Source organism: Lutra lutra, chromosome 12 (genome assembly GCF_902655055.1).
Source record: "Lutra lutra chromosome 12, mLutLut1.2, whole genome shotgun sequence".
NCBI lineage: Eukaryota > Metazoa > Chordata > Mammalia > Carnivora > Mustelidae > Lutra > Lutra lutra.
The window spans coordinates 89579778-89601469 of NC_062289.1; the positions used below are offsets into that span (position 1 = coordinate 89579778).

Genomic DNA, 21692 nt, shown 5'->3' on the forward strand with positions numbered 1-21692 from the left:
ATTTGCTGAGGTCTCTCAACCCCGGGTGATTTTAGTATAAGCACCACACGGCCACCTCACCGCCCCCCCCCCAACCACCACCACCTCCCCAGCTCTCTATGACTCAATCCCATACTCATCCCGAGTCATCAGGGAATGGAAATCATGAGCACAGCCTGGCTCGCACCCAGGGAGGGAAAGAGCATGTCCAGAAAATCAGGGATTCCCTACCCTGCCAAGGAAGCATGAGTGGAGACAGCTGATTCTCCACGGTCAGGAGGGAGATGGTTCAAAGCTCCAAGCCACTGTGCTTGGCAGAGATTCCTGTTGTTTTGGAGAAGTGGGCATTGAAGCAATTGCAAATTGCTTTAAAGCAAGAGGAACAACGGCTGAAATAAGCCACACCACAGGGATGAACTATTATCTCAAGTCTCATTGGGGTCATCCCCTTAATTATAAATAGTATTTAAAACCCGTTTTCTCCCTAGTTAATTATAATAGCTTCATTTGTTGTTGTTAACAAGCCACTCTGTTGGGGGCGCTGCGATAGGCACTCAGAATATCTTATTCCCTCTCATCCTCAGGACAGCCCTTTTGATGGGCAGGATTACGATCTATATTGTAAACCGAAGAAACAGAGACCCTAAACAGGCACTTTGCTGCCTAGGTAAGAGAGTCTGGACCCCAGGCCTGGTGAGTGATCGTGATTAGAACAGAATAAAAGGTCCCAATGCATATCAACGATCACTATTGTAAAAGCAGCAAAGTTCGTATTCATTGATTGCTGCTCTGTTACAGAGGACCCCCCAAATGAGTGGCTAATACTATAAACATCTCAAAAAAAAAAAAAAAACCTATAAACATCTCTTATCTCCCAGTTTCTGAAGGTCAGCAATCTGGGAGCAGTTCAGCAGGATGGTCTGGCTTCGGGAGGTCTCTCGTGAAGTTGCCATCATTGACCATGAGGCTGAAATTTCATCTGATGACCCAACAGGGACATCCATTTCCGAGCCCACTCATGTGCCTGTTGACAAGAGGTTTAGTGAGTGAGCAAGAGCAGTTGCAACCTTCTTTATTATCTAGTCTGGAGTTAGAGACCATCATTTCTACAGCATGCCATTGGCACAGAGCGATCCTGGTCCAGTGGAGGAGGGGACTCTAGGAGGGGAGGGTCACTGTTGGACATCCTGGAGGCTGGCTGCTGCAGCTTGGCTAGAAAATCTTTAAGCAACTCATGTAATACAACACACCAAAGGCCAAGCATTCTTTGTTTATTTTTGCTCTCCGTCTACCACTCAGACCAAACTCAGAAGTGTGACACAGAAAGGAGCACTTCTCACCAAAGTGCAGGGAAATTCTATCTCAACTCCATACAGGCAGACCACCCAACAAACTTGGCTCCTGTCAACTGTCTGTTGGACAAATGAACAGGTGGCCCTATCCTGTCCCTTATCTTCTTGAACACAGGATGCTGCTCCTTCCAACTTTGCCCCTACCTCAGAATCAATTCTCCACCTTGCTTGACCTCTTTGTGTCCCAGGAATGTGGAGGGTATATGACCTATGTTCCCTTGTCATGGGCTTTCATTTGAGTTTGGCCCGTGGGAAGCACCAGAAGGAGACTGGAGGATTTCGGGGTCGGGGGGATCAGAGCATTAGCGCTCCATGTCTTCTTTGCTTGGGCATCATGATGCTGAGAGAGGAGCTTCTGGGTGGCCCTACCCACCGTGGGTCCTGCGAGCTCCACTCCCTCTCATCACCCCTCCGTTCCAGGGTTAGACACAACTTCCTGCCCTTGGAATTTCTGCATGCTTTAGCATCCCTTACTGATTCTGTTAGTCTGGCTCACAGCTCTCTAAATAACTTTTCTAGAAACGTCTCTGACTTGAACCATTGGAGTGGAATTTTTTCTTCTGGGATACAGGCTCCAAAGAGAATGAAATGGTCTCTGACTTGCATTCCTTGGTTTCTTCACACTTCAAGACAATTCTGTAGGCATGTGTAAGTGTAGAGAAGGGAAGAGGACTCATTTGAGTCAACACAGGATTTGAGCAATCCCATGAGACACATTAGGGAAGATGAGTATTTTGGATTTATATGGCCGTGACTACTACATCACAGCGCTGGTGCCCATTTGAGTCATCAAGAGTTTTATACATTTTTAACGTGGAATGCATGACTGTAGGCTCTCAGAGGAATCCCAAGGGATGATGGTCACCTGGGATACGGAGATTTGGGGAACTTGAGAAAGTCTTTCATCAAAATACCCTACCAAATCAATCACAGTTTGCCACTTGGGTTATATAATGCTGTGTATGATCTCCACTTTATTGCATTTTTTTCCATAAGGACTTTTGTTGGATTTTTTTTTTTCGGGGGGGGGGGTTCCCTGGGGAAAGATAGAAGAGTCAATCTAGGTTTTAGAAGTTCCTTCCCTCCAATGCCGAATTGCAACGGTCCCCTGTTATTACGTGTAAGTGAAAGAGAAGAAAGACAGCAAAGCTGGAAATGATTTTGCAAACCGTCTACTCATGCATTCATTCTGAAACCCTTGCCTTGTGTCATGGAAGTTTCCGAGGGTGCAGAAATAAATCAGACAGTGTCACTTCCCTCAAGAAGCTCACAACTGAAGGAAAATCAGCAGACAATAGCAAAAGCAGTCCAGAGAGGGTCATGCTGTGTTCCACAGAGAGCAGATTCATCGTTCAGGATAAATCTGTTTGCTCACATTTGAGAGGCAGGCTCTTTTGAGAACGAAGGGGGAATGACGAAGGAAAAAGCCTGGAGAATAGTCTTCTAATTAAACTATACCTCCAAGCTAAAGGGAAAAAAAAATTCTTTAATGAAAGGAGAAGAAAGATCCTCTCACTTGCCCACACTGAAGAATCCTTGCTTGAGAGCGGCTTCTAAAGTTGCCACAGTACCTGGACCATTAGTCCGATCACCAGCTATCAGGTCAAGTCCAAGAGAGACAAATGAAGTTCACCCCTGCAGGTCCCACACACCTGTCATTACACACACACACACACACACACACACACACACACACACACACGAACACAGAGGTAGAAAGACTCTTGGATTGTGGTTGTTTGTGTTTGCGGGTGGCAGGAGACTCTGCTATATTTTTTTTCTTGTCATTTGAAAGATCTAAAGGCGCTGACCTGGAAAGATGTTTGCACTTTATTATTGAGTGGAAACATTTGCTGTTAGCTACTAAAAGGTATAAATAGTTTCATCTCTCTCCCTCTCTCTCTCTCTTTCTCTCTCTCTCTTTCTCACGCACACACGCACACATATTTTTATGCATATATACACATATATGTTTAGGAAAAAATGGAAAGGATAGAAGAAGCTAAACATTTATTTTTTATTTTATTTTTTTATTTCTTTTCAGCGTAACAGTATTCATTGTTTTTGCACCATACCCAGTGCTCCATGCAATACGTGCCCTCCTTGATACCCACCACCTGGCTCCCCCAACCTCCCACCCCCCCACCCCCGGTCCCTTCAAAACCCTCAGGTTGTTTTTCAGAGTCCATAGTCTCTCATGGTTCACCTCCCTTCCAATTTCCCTCAACTCCCTTCTCCTCTCCATCTCCCCATGTCCTCCATGCTATTTGTTATGCTCCACAAATAAGTGAAACCATATGATAATTGACTCCCTCTGCTTGACTTATTTCACTCAGCATAATCTCTTCCAGTCCCATCCATGTTGCTACGAAAGTTGGGTATTCATCCTTTCTGATGGAGGCATAATACTCCATAGTATATATGGACCACATCTTCCTTATCCATTCGTCCATTGAAGGGCATCTTGGTTCTTTCCACATTTTGGGGACCGTGGCCATTGCTGCTATAAACATTCAGGTACAGATGGCCCTTCTTTTCACTACATCTGTATCTTTGGGGTAAATACCCAGTAGTGCAATTGCAGGGTCATAGGGAAGCTCTATTTTTAATTTCTTCAGGAATCTCCACACTGTTCTCCAAAGTGGCTACACCAACTTGCATTCCCACCAACAGTGTAAGAGGGTTCCCCTTTCTCCACATCCTCTCCAACACATGTTGTTTCCTGTCTTGCTAATTTTGGCCATTCTAACTGGTGTAAGGTGGTATCTCAATGTGGTTTTAATTTGAATCTCCCTGATGGCTAGTAATGATGAACATTTTTTCATGTGTCTGTTAGCTATTTGTATGTCTTCATTGGAGAAGTGTCTGTCCATATCTTCTGCCCATTTTTTGATATGATTATCTGTTTTGTGTGTGTTGAGTTTGAGAAGTTCTTTATAGATCCTGGATATCAACCTTTTGTCTGTACTGTCATTTGTAAATATCTTCTCCCATTCCGTGGGTTGCCTCTTTGTTTTGTTGACTGTTTCCTTTGCTGTGCAGAGGCTTTTGATCTTGATGAAGTCCCAAAAGTTCATTTTCGCTTTTGTTTCCTTTGCCTTTGGAGACATATCTTGAAAGAAGTTGCTGAGGCTGATATCGAAGAGGTTACTGCCTATGTTCTCCTCTAGGATTCTGATGGATTCCTGTCTCACGTTGGGGTCTTTTATCCATTTCGAGGTTATCTTTGTTTGTATGGAATCAGAAGAGACCCCGAATTGCTAAGGAAATGTTGAAAAACAAAAAGAAAACTGGCGGCATCACGTTACCTGATTTCAAGTTTTACTACAAAGCTGTGATCACCAAGACAGCATGGTACTGGCATAAAAACAGACACATAGACCAGTGGAACAGAGTAGAGAGCCCAGATATGGACCCTCAACTCTATGGTCAAATAATCTTCGACAAAGCAGGAAAAAAATATCCATTGGAAAAAAGACAGTCTCTTCAATAAATGGTGCTGGGAAAACTGGACAGCTATATGTAGAAGAATGAAACTCGACCACTCTCTTACACCGTACACAAAGATAAACATTTTTAATCTAAGTTACAAATTACAGGTCATTTTTACTTTCTTCATTGTGTTCATATGTATTTTTCTTCAAATTTGTTTCTTTCTTTCTCCCTACCCGCAAATGATCCAAACGTCCCATGATGGGGCAGGGAAAGGAATACTGGATTAAAGTGACTTAAATAAATTATTTTTTCTTACAGGATTTATCAGAGCCTTTACTATCCTAACATTCCCCGGAACTCAAGATTTCCATCAATATATAATAATGTAGCTACTGTTTATGGAGTCTGCCAGGCACCGTTTGGAGACTTTTTCCCAATTTTGAACCATTTATTTTTTGTTACCATTTATGGAATGCTTTCTATGTGCCAGGGTCTCTCGTCAGGGCTCTTTATCTCCCCTTTCATAATCATAATTTTCTTCCCATAATCTTTTCAGTTACCTTCCAGAGAAGGTGCTGCTATTATTCCCACTACACAGATCAAGACACTGAGGTCCAGAAAGTTTGCCTTAGTTCTTGCCTCAATTCACATGACCAGTAAGTTGCAAATTCAAGATTCAATCAGGATTTGCATGTAAATATATTTTTTAAATTGTCCAAAAAAAGGACTAGGGAATTAATGCCCAAGAAACCCATTTGTAGGATTAAAGGGATGGGTGAAACTCACAAGAATTTGAGAACTACCTACAACATCTTCTGGAAGCCAAGTTCCTTAGCCAAAGTGGCCAGATATTGGTGTGGTTGACAGTAAACAAAAATAAATAAATAAATAAATAAATAATCAGACCCACAGCCAAGAGTGTGAAGTTACTTTTGCAAGTGTATGTGTTCATGTGTGTAACTCTTTATACTTTAAAAATTCTAAGATGATGGGGCTGCCTGGGTGGCTCAGTGGGTTGGGCCTCTGCCTTCAGCTCAGGTCGTGGTCTCAGGGTCCTGGGATCGAGTCCCACATTGGGGTCTCTGCTAGGCAGGGAGCCTGCTTCCTCCTCCCTCTCTCTCTCTCTCTCCCTCTCTGCCTACTTGTGATCTCTCTCTCTGTCAAATAAATAAAATCTTTAAAAAAAATTCTAAGATGATTTTCCTTATAAGATTCAATATTAATTTGCTGTCTACTCTCAGCGGGTATGGGATAGATACCATGAAATATTACATACATGTTTTATTGTTTATTTTAATATGCACCCTGATCTCAGAAATCAGAAGAGTGTATGTGTGCACCTTGCAATCCAGGAAATATTTATGACAGGGGATCTTTGCAAAAACAAGGAGCAAAATATTCCTCATTTCCTCTGCATTCCGTATGTTTGCTACACTGTGTACTTAGTCCTTGGTAATAATTAAAAAGAAAATTAATACATCTTTAAAAGAAAATAGTTGCCCTTGAACACATCTTTTTTACATTATACCCTTTCTTTCCTTGGACGCTGCGTGAACTCACACGGCTAGAGAGCTGGAGAACCCCCTGCCTCGTGGGGAGACATTACCATGTTACCTGCAGATGACCAATTTTACAGATGAGAAAAAGACGAATTGAGTCAAATCCAGTTTAGAATTCCCAAACCCTTCATTTTAGCAAGGGTCTTTGGTTGCCAAACAACCACTTCCTGACCTCAAAGGGGCAGTGGATGGAGAGACAGATACACACAAGAGAGAAGCTCGAAGAAATCCCCAAACAAGAAGGGGGTAGGGCAAACCCTCTTGGAAGGAGATGCTAAACACAAGGTAACTCAAAGGAACACCGTGGCCAGCGGTTTGGGATCTTTCCTCTCTTCTTAACATCACCCAGCCCCACTTGCTTCCCATTTTGGACCATCTTCCTCACTTCCCAGCCTGCACAGTGGCTGCCACCAGGACCAACAGACCTCGAACACTCCAGATCCTCCCAGCCCACAACTCACCCTGCATCCATACTCATCCTATTTCCTTGCATATTGACTCCATTCATTTATTTCTTCCCTCATTCATTCATTCATTCATTCAACGATGGAGGGAGCATCAGTTCTCTGAGAGTCCTCACTACTGGGCACATAGCAGTAGACAAAACAGCCAGCAAGGACATGACAGTGAGTCTAAATAAAATATATAAATAAATTATGTAGCATGTCCGATAGGATTGAACCAAGTAAGGGTGGTGCTGGGGGACAGTTGGGGAGGTTGCAATTTTCCATGGGGTGATCAGAATAGGCTTCTGGAAGGGGCCATCTGAGCGGAGTTAGGAGTGAGAGAGCCTCCTATACTGTTATCCTGGGGAAGAGTGTCCTGGGCAGAAAAACAGCCAAAGGCTCCGGGGTAGGAACCATGGCTGGTATGTGTGAGGACCAGCAAAGAGGCTCATGTGTCCGGAGGGCAGTGGGGGAAGGGGACACATCAGAGATGGAATTATGGGGAGAGTAGCAGGTATAAGGGGAATGATGACATAGAGCCTTTGGATCCTAGTAAGGGCTTCGGTGTCTGCATACACTCTGGTCTAATGAAAAAGAATATACCACGGAAACACTCAGAAACGCTCTTTGTACGTTATGGCTGTGCTGAAAGCAGAAAAAGCTATAGCAGCTTTTCATTTGGGGGAGAGGCGTGGAAATCACAAGGCAGATAAAACAGGAAGACTCAGCGTGCGAGTGTATGTGCGTGCCATGTCTGAATGCACACACATACACACACGCACGCACGCATGCACGCACGGCATCCTCTCCTGAAACAGGAGTGATATGAACAGAGGAATGGCGACCATGGCAGCCTGGAGCCTTGGGCTGATGTCGAGGAGAGCCTCAGCACTAATGCTAATGAATTCTGATGATCTGGAGCGGTCATTAAACTAATAAGCCCATCTCCGAATTAGCACAGCGGCCACAGCCAGCGAACATTTAATCAAGCCGCCTTCATTATTTTCGACACGGCACACTTGGTGAAAGTGACTGTGGGAGACGGGATGGGGGACCCTCATCTGATGATTTTATCACTTGCCTGCTGGAGCATGAAGCAATTGGCGTGATGAAGTTGCTCTCTTGGTTTTTTTCCCTGCCAGGAGGGGATGCCGGCAAAGGGCGAGCCTTCTCTTCCTTCCTAATTACGGGATGCCCCTCTTTAAAAAAAAAATAATCTGGGGGTGGATTCATTATTTGCTCAAGATTTATTATTTGATGCCCATCTTCTAGAGATGGTTCTCTCTCTGCTTTGGTTCCTCCCATTTAAAACTCCCTACCACTCTCTCCTCAAAAAAAAAAAAAAAAAAGGCGGGGGGGGGAAGGAAAAGGAAAAAAGAAAATGGACCACCATCTTCCTCCCCTTCTCAGCAACCCACACCCTGGAAATCTCAGCTCAGGCGGTTCCGTGTGAGCAGGGAGGACCGTGAGTGCCCCCAGGAGCTTCCTGATGCTTCTCTTGAAATATCCAGCTAAATCCTTCTTTGTCACCTGTCCCCGTGTCCCTGAAGGATCCCCTTTTCTGGACAGTGTTATTAGCTGTGGCCTAATCAGATCAGGGCGACCAACAGGTGCCAGATTCCTCAGGACTTGACTAGTTTTAGCCCTGAAAGTCCCACCTCCAGGGTAAAAAACACTCTTAGTCCCTGAGAAACTGGGAAAGCTTGTCCCCATGGCAGAGATCTACCATCATTGTGTCTCCTGTTGGGCTCGGTTTCCCACATGTGACTTGGCTCTAGGTGTAATTTCCGCTATTGGTAAAGGATGAAATGCTGACCATTCCTGGGAAGCAGTGTTTCTCTCCCTCTCCCTCCCTCCCTCCCCACCTCTCTCTCTGTTGCTGTGTCTCTGTCTCTCTACCTCCTGCTTTGACCTTTTCTCTTCCCTGACTCTCTGTAACTGTTTCTCTGACCGGGCGGATTAAATGAGAGATGTGCAATGCCTGTTTCTGCACATACCAAATTAAGTGTCATTGTTCCTAGAAGGTTCCACAAGATTGTTGCAACCAACACTCTGATTTTTAAAAGACTCAAATCGGCTTTCCCGAGGGCATGGTTGGGGTCAGGGGTAGGGGGTGGGGGAGAGTGGGGTGTGGGGGTGTGGGAGATGGGCTCCCAGCTGGAATTGCTGCCCAGCCCCGGTTTGAATGTGGAAACTGGGTTTAGAGAGATGAACACACATTTAGCATGCCGCAGGGCTCATCCTTGGTGGTCTCTGGCCTGGTACTCTATCCTGCCCAGCCACGAATGCTACCTTCTGAGCCACCACCCTCCGTGGCCTCAGGGGAGCCACTCAACATCTGTCTCTCCCTGTTTCACAAAAGACGAATAATCCCTGTGTTTTCTTCCTCACAAGAAGACTTAGGTTGGAATGAACAAACATACCATGGAACGTTCTGGAGAGGGAAAGAAAGTGTGAAGTCTGACGATGACCGTGCTTGCCCTCAGGTACTTTTGCTCCATCTTGGGCAAAGAGGGAAAGAGTGTGTGAATGCGTGTGTTCTTCCTTCTGCTGAGTGATCTGCCACCAAAGTTCTCAGAGCTGGTGGCCCCACGGAGTCACGGGAAGGACTGCTGGTGCGGAAGCATTAATCCTACCCCCAAAGAATTCCACGCTAACCGCTGTTCTTACCTTTGCAAACACTTCAGTCAGGCCTGGGAAGGTCTCCTGGTTGGAGGGGCAAGGAATTGGTGGTCCCCGTTGCTGCAGAGACGGGGCAGGAAAGGAATTAGGTAAATAAACACATCATTTGAAGGTGACAAGGTGGTTGACAGGAGCCTTGTTGTGGGTGGTTTCATGGATCAATATTTGCAGAATTCTTGTATTTGATGCCATCCCGAGTCTTTAGAAGATGTCACTCCTGTTGCAGAGGTAAAGGAAAATGTCTTTAGAAAGCTAAGCTTCCAGTCCTGGCAGACGGCAATCCATTCCCCTTCTGAAACTCTAATGCCAGTTCTCAGTGAATGAGCGTCCATGGGCACTGGGCATGGGCTGTGCCTTACCTCGGGAAACCTCATATCAGTGACCAGCACACTCACCGAGGCTAGGTGGCTTATCTGCTAGAAGCCGGGCCTCTGTGCACATGGTCTTGACCTCTGAATCATTCTGCCTCCCTTCCCTGAGCCTCAGTCAGGATGTGCTAGGCAGCACTGTGTGATCGTTAATATACACGCAGATCAAAATGCAGATTCCGATTCAGGAACTCTGAGGAGGCCCAAGATTCTACATTTCTCGAAAGCTCCGAGCAGGGGGATGATACAGCTGGCCTGCGGGTAACCCTTTAAGTGGGAAGGGGTTGCATTATGCCACAGTAACAAACATCCCCTGAAACTCCACTGGTGAAAGTAACAAGTAAATTTCTGATTTGGGCCACGTGTTCATCACAGAGCAGCCAAAGGCCCTGCTCCATGCCACACTCCTTTTAAGAACAAGGATAATGGGGAAGCTCTCATTTGGGATAGGGAGGCTCACAAAAGGAGACAAAAAGACCTTGGGTGGGTGGGGGGCTCACACCAGCTGTTAAATTCTCCAGGCAGGAAGTGACGCCATCACTTCTGTTTGTAAGTCACTGGCTAGAACTGGTCACGTGATCCACCTAATCACAGGGAGGGCTGGGATAGCCTAAGGGGTCGGGAGAGACAGAGAGCCAGGAAAATTTGGTAAAAATCAGTGAAATTATCACAACCTGCCTGCAAAACCACCAGTCAAGTGTTTAACTAATGCTTCCCAAGCAGCTGAATGAGGCATACGGGGGTATTCCAAGCTGGTTGCCCTCCCTTTCCCGTGGACCCGGGCTACTCCAACAACGACAAGGAAAATATCTGAGTGGCAGCTCCTTCACACACACAAAAAACACATTGAAAGTTTTGCAACCTTAAAATATGCAGTGATTACAAACACGCTTTTCTGAGTTATGCAAAATTTAAATTGCACAAGACTTTCCAGGATAAAACTATTGAGTAAGCCAGGAGCGTCAGTGCATTACAAACACAGATCATCCCGGGTGCGGGTGCGTGGTTTTGCATACTGCTCTTTCTTAGTTTATGCTAACAGCTGTCTGTATCTTAGGTTTCACCCATTGTATCTTTTTCTCAGGCTACAATATTCCACAATGTATCTAAGAAATCAATATTGTTGAATGTTTCCTTTGTTTCTGACCTCTTTGTTTTTGCTATTATGTAAGCAGTACAATGAATAAGCTGGTAACCAAATTTTGCTGCCTATCCACATTCTTTCTTTTTTTTTTTAAAGATTTTTTTTTTATTTATTTGACAGACAGAGATCACAAGTAGGCAGAGAGGCAGGCAGAGAGAAAGGAGGGAGCAGGCTCCCTGCTGAGCAGAGAGCCTGATGCGGGGCTCGATCCCAGGACCCTGGGACAATGACCTGAGCCGAAGGCAGAGGCTTAACACACTGAGCCACCCAGGCGCCCCTCCACATTATTTCTTTAGGAAAAAAAAATTCTTGGAAGGGGAAGTATTCAAAGAACATGAATACTTTTCAGGGTTTTGATGCCTAGTATCAAATGCTATCATAAAGCTGTATCAATTCAGAATCCCATCAACATTGTATGAATGTCCACTATAGCTGATTCTCACAAGAATGGTAAGTAGGCTTTGACTGTAAACTTGAGAGTGAAATATGTTATTGCGATTCTAGCTCGCATTTCTTTGGCCACTGATATGCGTGAATATGTTTTTTAAATATTCATTAGTAAGTTTTTCATTCTCTACCATATATTAGTCCACGACCCTGTTCCATTTCTTTTCCTTTTGGCGTTTCAGAACTTTGCTTATTCTATGACGATTCTATTACATAATTCTATTCTTTACATAGAAGAGCACATAGCCCATTGTTTAACACATATGGAGGTAAAATTCTCTCCAATGTTTCTCTTGCGTTTTAGCTGTCTTTTGAAAAACAAATAAATAAACATCACTGAGGGAGGTCTGAAATGGTGTTCCTTTTATGGGAACACTTTGACAATGAGTATTAAAAACTTTGAAAACTTTATAACTCTTGACTAAGCCATTCCACTTCCTGGAATTTTTCCCAAGGAAATCCACATGAATGTTGAATGATATTTAGGCATCTGCTTATTCACTGTAGTGTTGTGAGTGATTGCAAAATGAGGTCTTTAGGGGCACCTGGGTGGCTCAGTGGGTTAAGCCTCTGCCTTCAGCTCAGGTCATGTTCCCAGGGTCCTGAGATCAAGCCATGCAATGGGCTCTCTGCTCAATAGGGAACCTGGATCCCCCTTCTCTCTGTCTGCCTCTCTGCCTACTTGTCATCTCTGTCTGTCAAATAAATAAATAAAATCTTTAAAAAAATGAGTTCTTTATTTCCTTGGGTTAGACTTACCTATCCTTCTTTCCCTCTGTGTTTCTCCTTTACTGTTTTCGTAAATGTTAAGTCTTAGCTGCTATACGAAGAGAGACAAACATGTCATTTTAATATTCTTCTGGGATTTTTTTTTTTTGCTTGATTAAAAATGGATATATAACTAAATAGATAAGTAGATAGACGGTAGATAGATAGATAGAGCATGGATAGGTAGATAGACACACAGACAGATAAATAGATAAAGAGATACATGGATCTCTTTGACCCACTGGTTCCCTACATTAAATGTGCATCAGAATCTCTTGTAGGACTTTCACTCATGCAAGTCTGGGCTCCCCCTCCCCCGCCACCCCGCAGAGGGAATGACTCAGTTGGGCTGGGTGGGGTCCAGGTGTGAGGGAAAGACCATGAGAGGTGGTACTGGAAACAAAAGCCAAGCACCAGAGAGAGCAAACAAGGGGCTGCTGAGTCACCACTGAGCCAAGCACTAGAATACAGAATTACCAAGTTCCTGCCTAACTCAGAAAAAGCCGGCACTCCTCAGCATGGCCTCGAGGCTCCTTCTGAACCAGCCTGGAGCATGGCTCCCAGCTCACCTTGTCGCAAGCTTCCCAGCCTCAAGGCACCAGATCTGCTGGCCTTTCTTCTGTCCCCCACTTGGCCAGGCCAGATCCCTCCTTAGGGCCATTGCTCTCCCAGTTTCTTTGACTGGGCACTTTCATCTGACAAAGAGCTGCCTCCCCTTATTTAACACTTCGTTTGAAAGCTATATGCCCTGAGAAGCCCTGCCAGGTGCCTTGTGGGTACAGCAGTTCCCCATCCCCAGGTGTGTCTCCGGCACCTTCGGGCTCTCTCTTCCTTCCCTCCCCATGGCTCAGTCCTCTCCACACCTTTCTCAGCTGGCCAGGGTCCCCCTGTCTCCTCATCCGCTGATGTGGGTTGTCCCCTGGATGGGACAGGGGTGTGGGAAACATCACCTCCAAACATGGCCGGGTCCTCAACGCCATCCCTTCCACATTATGCCAAGAGGATGTCAGTCTCTCTTCACCTTTAGCTGAGTTACTAAGAACCCCTGCTTTTCCTGAACATAGGGGGCAAACACAGGGATTGTACTGTACAGCACACTTAAACTGTTACACTGACCCTTTGGAAACCAAGTGAGACTTTGTTTCTTGCCATAAAAAGAAGTAGGCCTGCGTGGTCACAACTGGTGCTAACTAGACTCACTGAGACAATCATTTCCTAATATGGACAGAACATACAGAATCATCATGTTGTACACCTGAAACTAATATAATGTCGTATGTCAGTTAGCTCAATAAAACAATAGGAAGTAGTGGGCAGGAAGCGATGGTCAGACTTAAGGAAAAAAAAAAGAGAGAGAAAGCAAAGAAGAAGGTAGCATCTATGTTTAATGTTCCAGGTCCTGTGACAACGATGAGAACGGACACCCTCTCCTCCCCAACAAGGGTCTTTCCGGCTCCCTCCTGCTCCCTGAATCCAATCATGCCTTATGGTTCCCTTACCTTACCGCACCCAGTCTTCCTCCCATGACCCCCCCCCCCAACCAAACACTTGCAGTTCTAATCTCTGTTGTTGAAACTATTCAAGAGTTGGGTGCAGGTTGTAAGCAGGGGGTGGGTCAGGGGACGGGATCCACTTGGTTCTTTAGTGGGGAGACAACAATGCAGTTATAATTGGCGTAGACTTGGGTCGGTGGTATTTCTTCATTCACAAAGCATGTGTTGACTGCCTCCTGTGTGCCTCGCCCTGTTTAGGTCACCGGCCGTGCGGTGGGCACCATGAAGAGGGGAAGGCAGAACACCCTAGAAATGTATTAGCGTATCCCTCGACTCACTTTGAGGATTCCAGACGCTAAGTAGCAACTGAGTAGGAGCTAAAGGGTGTACAAGGGATAAAATGTTGCAGGAAGAAGGAATAGGGAGGGCAAAGCCCAGAGCCGAGGACATGGGGTGTTTAAGGACCACTGAACAGTTGGGCATGGGGTGTGGCTCAGAATGAATTAGGGACAGTGAATTCAGAGTCCAGGGAGGTAAGGAAGGGCTAGGGGTTCGGACTTGCTGATCCAGAGGCCAGATGCTACCTAAACACGTATATTTTTTTCGCTCATGTCATTACATTAAAGACCATTTGGGAAATGGCCAACATTTAAAGGAAAGAAATTATTTTATTTTTTTTTAAGATTTTATTTATTTATTTATTTGACAGACAGAGATCACAAGCAGGCAGAGAGGCAGGCAGAAAGCCTGGCTTCCTGCTGAGCAGAGAGCCCAATGCGGGGCTCGATCCCAGGACCCTGAGATCATGACCTGAGCTGAAGGCAGAGGCTTTAACCCACTGAGCCACCCAGGCGCCCCTAAGAAATTTAATTCCAGTGTAGTTAGCACACAGTGTTACATTAGTGTCAGATGTCCAATAGAATGATTCAACATTTCCATAGATTACTCAGGGCTCAGTACTCTCATTGCCCTTTACCTAGTTCACCGACCCCCTCACTCACCTCCCCAGAACTGGTCACCATTTCAAAATCGGCAGACTTCACATAAAAAATTAACTTTTTCAAAATGGGGGAAATCTGGCTACACTGGCTCGCCATTTGCATGTGTCATCCATCAGCTCGGTCCAGCGACTGCTGTTACTTGTCTGGCATACCGGAGTCTGCCACAGTCCTCACCCCTCCCTGTTGTCTCCCACTCTGCTCACGTCTATCCCAACTGTGTCCCTGCACACATTGTGTTTCTGACACCTGTTGCTGGGTAGAGAAATCAGCAGAGTCCAGTTTCCTTCGACTTTTGAAGGCCACAGTAAGGAATTGAGTCTCTACCTTAAAGGAAATGGAGATCTGTTGAAGCGCCAAAAAGAGAGGCACAGTCAGGTTTTTGTGATTGAATTCATTTTCTAGTGCACACATACGTTCACTGAAAGGTCTGAACCTGGACCCTTTGAAGCACTCAGTAGTACTTATAAGAGCCCTCCAATGGAAAACTTCCCACATGCCCATTTCTGGTAGCATGGAGGAATAATTGCGACACAGTCACACAGTGAGTCAGAAGCAGGGAGTGAAAAGAAGGATGATCTCCAGCTCCCCCGCAATAACACGGAGGACACTCACAAAAATAATACTGTGTGAAAGCAGCAGACAAAAAGGGCTGGGGACCTTCCAACTCCATTAGGTCAAGTATGGAAAGACTCTAAACAAAGTGCTGGGGTTAGAAGTCCAGATCTTGTTTGCCTCGGGGAACGGGGGACATAAGGCCACCGACGATGCTGGACACTGGTTACGCCGCGTGTATTCATCTTGTGAAAATTCATCAGGAGGAGCCTTTGCAACCCAGCCCTTTTCTGGTTGTACAGTTATACTTAAAAAAAAACAATAAAAATCACCCATTTCGGCCCCATTTTAGAGATGGTGGTGGTGGTTGGTCCTGGGCGGTGGCTATCAATCTTACAATGGGTAGGGTTAAGAGACACTGAATAAAAGGGGAAAAAGAAACAAAAAAAACAAAACAAAACAAAACAAAACCCTAAAGGACGTGGCTTTGCAGAGATGAATGGAGGAGAGATTTGGGGGCCAGAGGAAGATCACAAGAACACAGAGGTGAGGAGTCATGCTCACAGGAAAGAAAGCGAAGACTCTCTCCTCTCGACCCCACGAGATGCGGAGTGGAAATGGCCGCAAGCCCCACGGATGGGCCCCCCCGTCCCAAGTCAGGGCGTCGGAGGAGCTACAACCAGAAGGAAAGGTGAGATGCGCCGATGAAACATTTATTTGCCTAAGAAATATCACATGATTCAAAGACACGTGTAACGGGAACCGAGCGGGGCCACGGAGAGCCATCCCCCCATAAATTTCCAGCAAAGGTGTCAAAAGCATCCCTCTAGGTACCATCTGCTCTGGGACTCTCCCTGCTTCCTCCTCGCCTCTCCCACCCCACCGACATCTTTATCAAGCTCTTGCTGAAACCAGGAAAGGCAAAATAGTTCCAGCAGTGAAAGCTTTAACTTGTCACCTCCTGTTCTTCTTGGATTTCCAAAGCGCGGAGGCCTGCGGAATATGTTTCCAATATCCTCTGTCTCTCCGTTGGAGTGTGCTCCCTTCCACGCCAGGGAGGTTCTGACCCCTGGCGTCTCTGGGGAAGAGGGGTTTGGAGTGGGGTCAGGCTTGTCAGAAAGCGAGAGGCCACGCCGCCTTGAGCAACCCACTCCCCCCCACCCCCACCCCCGCTCCTTTAATGCATTTAACCTGGAAGAGGCACTGCTCCAGCCCAGATTAGATTACGGGGTTGGTGAAGGTGGTCTAACAAATGGTAAATGGCGGCGCGTGGGGCTGAGCTAATCTCTGTTGACACGCATCTAATGCAAGGCCCGTGTTGAAGGCAGCGGGTCCCGTCTGCAGCCCCAGTTTGCCTTGATGACCGAAGGGGGAGGTGAGGCCCAGGCAAAGCCACTGGGATGCCTGTCTCTTTCAATCTTAGAGAGCCTGGAGTGTGCACGTCATTATTTAAAGGTCTCCTGGTACCAGCGAAATGTCCCTGCTTCCTGTGGGCAATGAGGTCAATTTCATCTCTTGGCAGAGAAGCGTTTGATGATTGCATTTCTCTGAAATGTTCCCGGTTCCCCTCCCTGGAAGTGTGTGGATGATATCATTTATTCACTTGACACACTTGGACTGGATTGATTCTGTCACTCGGCGGGGTGCTTACGTGGGTGCTGCAGGACCCAATTTTTGATTTGCTGCGAGAATCACATAAAGAAGTGTGCGCGTCCATTTCTACCACCTACCTCCTCCCTGCGGGACGCTGGACAGCAGGAAACCTCCCGAGCCCCAGGTCCCTCATCTGGTGCTAGTCTGGTCCCCACCTCCACAGCCCAGCATGTGAGAGTTAGTTAAAAATTAGTACAATGAGAGAACATCAAGAGAATCAAGACAGCTAACTAGAAATGCACACAACAGAACTGAATAAAACTAACCATTTATCCAAATGCCATGCTATCCACTATTTTTTTTAAAGATTTTATTTATTTATTTGACAGACAGAGATCACAAGTAGGCAGAGAGGCAGGCAGAGAGAGAGAGGAGGAAGCAGGCTCCCCGCAGAGCAGAGAGCCCCATGCGGGGCTCGATCCCAGGACCCTGGGATCATGACCTGAGCCGAAGGCAGAGGCTTAACCCACTGAGCCACCCAGGCACCCCCCACTATTTTTTGACAAGAGATTTTTCCATCCCCATGTTCCCCCTGATCCCATCCCAATAGCTAAAATATAAGAGTCACCAAGACAGGGATCATTGCCTGTTTGCATATCTGATGTATCCCAGACACGTGGATTAGTGCCTGGACCGCCATTGAAAGCATAACAAAGATTTGATAAATATTTATCAAATAGAGATTTGAATGGATGTGTGAATGAGTGACTGTGAAAGTCCTGAGGACAGACCCTCCTAAAAGATGTGGAAGGCAAGGCACTGAACTATTTAACAGTTCTGCTATCATCTTGCTCTACCCCTGCTTTTAGGGAACATCAATTCTTCTGCTTTTACCTTTTAAAATATTTATTGATTCATTGTGCATCAAGTACTGTGTATCCAGGCCCTGTAGCCAGGAAATTTGGGCTTGCTAGTTGGGTGACTTGGGAAAGTCACTTAACCTCCTTGAGTCTCTATTTCCTCATCTGTAAAATGGAGAACATGGTACCACCTACCCATTCATGTTGCTGCGAGGTTCAAGAGAGGTTTTATATGTCAAGTCCTAAGAACAGTGCCTGGCACATTGGAAGTTGTGGTTGATAACGTAAGTATTGAATAAATGTTGATATTTAAAAAATAAATCAAGTTAAGAGACTAGAGAAACTATAAATAATATTAGAGAAGAAAAAGAGAGACATGAGGATTTTGAAAATCACTTTATTAAGGAATGACTGACGTGCAAAATGCTGTAAGTATTCAACATACACAGCTTGATGAATTTGAAGTATACGTCCATGAAACCATCACCCCACTCTATGCCATAAACATATCCATCACCTCCAAAAGTTTTTTCCAGCCATCTTTACAGTTTGGGTGCATGTGTGTTGTGATAAGAATGTTTCAGTAGGATCTACCCTCCTAGCATATTTTTAGGTACACAATGTGGAATTGTAAGCTATGGGCACCATACAGTAGATCTATAGGACTTACTAGTTTTGCATAAATGAAGCTTAGAACTCTTGACCAACATCTCCCGGGGTCCCCTTCCCCCAGCCCCTGGCCACTGCCATTCTACTCTCTGTCTCTATGAGTTTGATTATTTTGGACTCCACAGGAAAGTGGTATTACGTAATATTTGTTCTTCTGTGTCTGGCTTGTTTCATTCACCATAATGTCGTCCAGGTTCACCAATGGCAGAATTTCCTTCTTCTCTGCAGTCAAATACTAGTCCATTACAGATTAATATTGCATGTTCTTTCTCCCTTCACCCCCTGATGGGCATTTAGGTTGCTTCCAAGTCTTGGCTCTGGTGACTGATGCTGCAGTGGGCATGGGAGTGCGGGTAGCTCCTGATTTCAGTTTCTTCGGTTATGTCCCCCAAAGTGGGGTTGCTGGGTCAGAGGGCAGCCCTACTTTTCATTTCTCGAGGAAACTCCATACTGTTTTCCAGAGTGGCGGCACCAGTTTGCACTCCCTCCACCAGTGCAAGAGGGCTCACCTGTCTCCACATCTCGCCAACACCTGTTCTCTTTTGCTTGTTTTGATAACAGCCATCCCGGTAGGTGTGAGATGATATCTCCTTGTGGTTTTGCTTTGCATTTCCCTGAAGGTTAGTGATGCTTCGTACCTTCTCACATACCTGCTGGCTATTTGAATGTCTTCTTTGAAGAACTGTCTATTCAGTTCCTCTGTCCGTGTTTTAATTGGGTTATGGTTTGTTTGTCTTTTTGTTTTGTTTTGTCTTTTTTTTTTTCTTTTTTGCTGTTGAGGTGTAAAGTTTCCTTATATCTCCCGGCAATTAACTCTCATGGTTTGCATGAGACTGCTTTTTTAAAAAGATTATTCATTTATTTATTTGACAGAGAGATAGCACAAGTAGGCAGAGTGGCAGGCAGAGGGAGAGGGAGAAGCAGACTCCCCGCTGAGCAGTGAGCCTGGTGTGGGACTCAATCTCAGGACCCTGGAATCATGACCTGAGCTGAAGGCAGCCACTTAAACGACTGAGCCACCCAGGCGCCCATGCATGAGATTATTTTTATTTTTATTTTTATTTTTTTATGAGACTATTTTTAAAAAGACAAGCATACACCCATAATTTACATCTCAACAAAAGGATTAACATTCTGGAAAGTATCAGATTGACTGGAGTAACAGAGGGCTAGAATAGAACAAGTTTCTTGGAGAACAGTATTCAAAAGCATTATCTCCAAGGAAGATGCAGCAACTAATTTTAAAAGTCAGTTTTTCATGGGAAACAAAGAGGTCATTTCTATGCCCCATAATTTGTTCCAGAACGTAGGCAAAGGTGGATTGCTTCCTACTCCAGTCTTTGAAGCTAGCATCAGCCTGGTAACAGCACCATAAGACAAGAATGGTCCACAAAATAAAGCTGCGGACTAATTTCGTCTGGAATCATAGGTGCTAAAATACTCACCAGCTAATTTAAATACTATATTAAAAGAATGATCTGCCACATCCAAGGAGGATTTATGCTGGGAATACAATATAAAATAGCTTGTTTAATAGCCAAAATAGAAATGTATAAAAACCCCAATAGATTCACAGAAGGCCTTGGATGAGGGATGAGGATGATATCCATTCACCAAAAATCCTTTCAGAAAACTTGAAACACAAGGATCACTTAAAAAAAAAAAAACAGGCATTCTAATGATTATCTATCTCAAAACCACATCCAGAGTGATATCTAATGGTGACTTACTGTAAGTATTTTTATTGGATCAGAATAAGATAAAGATGCACATGGTCACCATTGACTTCTAATAGTTTTCCAGAAGGCGTAGGCAACGTAGGAACTCACAAAACAGAAATAAAAAATATATTAATAGACAAGAAAAGGAGGAAAATATCAGTTGCACACGACCGTACTCTACCTTTGAAAACATAAAGAAAATCATGGAAAAACATCAAAACCCAAAATGGAGTGAAGTTGGGTTGTCAAATACGGAATAAAACCTTCACAGATCAATGGTTTCTTAAACCATCACCAAGAGTGGTTAGAAAAATGAAAGAGGATTCAGCCGAAAGAGCAACAGCTTTCATAAAATACCTGGAGAAAACCATAATAGAAAACATATCATGCCCACATGCGGAAAGCCACCAAGCCTTCCTAACGCGCATAGAAAAAAAATGCACTTACACGAGGAAAGTCCACCTTGCAAAGCTGTCGTTCCTTCCGATTGCTTAAGATGCAATATAATTTGGGGACACCTGGGTGGCTCAGTGGGTTAAGCCTCTGCCTTCGGCTCAGGTCATGATCCCAGGGTCCTGGGACCGAGCCCTGCATTGGGTTCTCTGCTCAGTGGGGAGCCTGCTTCCTCCTCTCTCTCTGCCTGCCTCTCTGCCTACTTGTGATCTCTGTCTGTCAAATAAATAAATAAAATCTTAAAAAAAAAAAAAAACAAGATACAATACAATTTTAAAACTAATGACCAGGGATTGTTTCGCGAAGGGGGGGTTAAGGACGGGAGAAAACCAAAGCAGTTTGTTTTCGAGTTCACCTGGGTGACAACGAGCATGGGATTAGCCATCAGTTTTCTTCCAAAGCTGAAAGTATTTGGCTTTCTGGATCTTAATATTGCCTAGCTACAGTCACAAAGTTGTATGCAAGGGCAGAAGAGTCCGTGGAATGTGCTTGAAGGGACTGGCGTAAGAGTGGGCCCAGAAATAGACTTTATTGAGCAGGGTACGCATGACAAGATGGTGGCCTAAATCAGGGGCAAGAGGGTTAGTTCAACAAGAGGCGCTGGGACAACTGGTTGACTAGTGACCCCTCATCAGCTCCAAAGACCGCCACTGACCTTAACCAAAGTTTCACTGACCCCTGTTCTTTTTTTTTTTTTAAAGATTTTATTTATTTATTCGACAGAGATCACAAGTAGGCAGAAAGACAGGCAGAGAGAGGAGAAAGCAGGCTCCCCACTGAGCAGAGAGCCCGACGCGGGTCTCGATTCCAGGACCCTGTGATCATGACCTGCGCTGAAGGCAGGGGCTTTAACCCACTGAGCCACCCAGGTGCCCCACTGACCCCTGTTCTGTCCCGAAATCTGTCCAATGTCAAACTGCCTTCTTCTGGACTTTTCAGGGGTATGGGAAGGAAGATAAGAAAGACAGGAAGGAGAGTGGAATCCATATGAGGGTCACATACCACCTCTTTTCTTTTCCCAGCCCCAGGTCCAGGAGGTTTGAGGCAGGAGATGCTCAGGGTCCTAAACATCCTGCCAAGCACACCGGACAATTTTTTCCCTCCATATCAGCCTATACAATGAGAAGAAACTTAGAGAATGAAGGACAGTTCTGGCCAGCCCGCTGCGCA

General features: G+C 45.2%; 1 long non-coding RNA gene across 1 annotated transcript in view; it reads right to left on the bottom strand.

Annotated features, from left to right (window-relative positions):
* Window positions 1-246: 246 nt before the first annotated feature.
* The window catches only part of LOC125082684 (uncharacterized), a 112084-nt gene continuing 90638 nt past the window's right edge, over window positions 247-21692 (bottom strand). Inside the window, exons 2-3 of the long non-coding RNA XR_007122041.1 lie at window positions 9442-9513; window positions 247-1003 (exon numbers count right to left, since the gene is read on the bottom strand). This is a non-coding gene — a long non-coding RNA (uncharacterized LOC125082684). The remainder of the gene's footprint in view (window positions 1004-9441; window positions 9514-21692) is intronic.